Genomic DNA, 1,294 nt, shown 5'->3' with positions numbered 1-1,294 from the left:
AGGTGTTCAGGGTAGATGAGGTAGCCCCTGCAATACAACTCACAATAAGATTAGAATCAGGGGACTAGTGCAATTGTTCAGAAGGTAAAATGCTTGCTGCACATGCATGAGATCTTAGTTCAGATTCTTAGCACTCAGAAAAGCTGGGCGTGGTGGAGCGTGCCTGGTGAGGCAGAGACAAGTGGTTCTTTAGGGCTTGCTGGCCAGCTAGCGTGGCAGTTCTAGATTCAGTGTGAGACACTGTCTAAGCAAAGTGGTGGTGAACAGTGCTCGCTTCAGCAGCTCATGTACTAAAAGTGGAACAAGACAGAGAAGATAAGCATGACCCTGCTCAAGGATGACATGCAAATTCATGAAGCGATCCATATTTTTAAGATTTGGGCACTATTAAAAATGGTGAATAATGGGGTGGAGAGGTGGCTTAGCGGTTAAGGCGCTTGCCAGCAAAGCCAAAGGACCTAGGTTCGACTCCTCAGGACCCATGTAAGTGAGCTGCACAAGGGGGCGCATGCACCTGGCGTTCATTTGTGTGGCTGGAGGCCCTGGTGCTCCCACTATCTCCCTCCCTCTCTCTCTCTCTCTCTCCCTGCTTATTTCTGTATCTCTCTCTCAAATAAATAAAAAAAAATATTTTTAAAAAATGGTGAGTAACAACTGAGAAAGACACCTAACTCAACCTCTGTCTTCTACATGCATGTCTATATGCGTGTGTGTGCACATACAAACATTCAGACACACATGCATGTGCACCTTATACACATGCAGAAAGAATTTGTGTCAAGTTCTATTTCAGTGGTTTCTGTTGTTCTGCTCTCTTTGATTTTCTTCTCGGGCATAGGGAAGTGTGGTGGTTTGAATCAGGTATCCTCCATAAAGTCACCTTCTGAAGGCTCTATCTGATGATGGTAATTTAGGGGGTGGAGTCTTCCTGTAGGAGGTGCAAGGTTGGGGGAGGGCTTAGGGGTGTTACAGCCAGCTACCCTTTGTTAGAGTTTAGCCCCCTCTCCTGCTGCTGTCTTCTCCCTCCTGCGTCAGAAGTGATGTCCACCCTCTGCTCATGCCACGTTGCCCCTGACACCACTGAGCTTTCCCTAGAGACTTTAAGACAATTGTGTGTGTGTGGGGGGGGGGGGGCCCGGGAGGGTGGGAATTCCTCTGACAAGCTGCTTTTGGTTGGTGTTTTATCCCAGCAATAAGAAGGTAACTGCAACATGGAGAGAAACCTTAAACCACTTTCTGTGTTTATAATTCAGTGTGAAGTTAAAATTAGCACTCTTATTTTTGTTTTGATTCT

General features: G+C 46.4%; 1 non-coding gene across 1 annotated transcript; it reads left to right on the top strand.

The window, feature by feature from the left end:
* Positions 1-266: 266 nt before the first annotated feature.
* Positions 267-372, top strand: LOC123463763. Its single transcript, XR_006639148.1, has one exon. It is a non-coding gene; the product is annotated as a U6 spliceosomal RNA (small nuclear RNA).
* Positions 373-1,294: the final 922 nt, after the last annotated feature.

Source organism: Jaculus jaculus, chromosome 9, assembly GCF_020740685.1.
Source record: "Jaculus jaculus isolate mJacJac1 chromosome 9, mJacJac1.mat.Y.cur, whole genome shotgun sequence".
Lineage (NCBI taxonomy): Eukaryota > Metazoa > Chordata > Mammalia > Rodentia > Dipodidae > Jaculus > Jaculus jaculus.
This window is presented reverse-complemented; position numbering and strand designations above follow the sequence as displayed.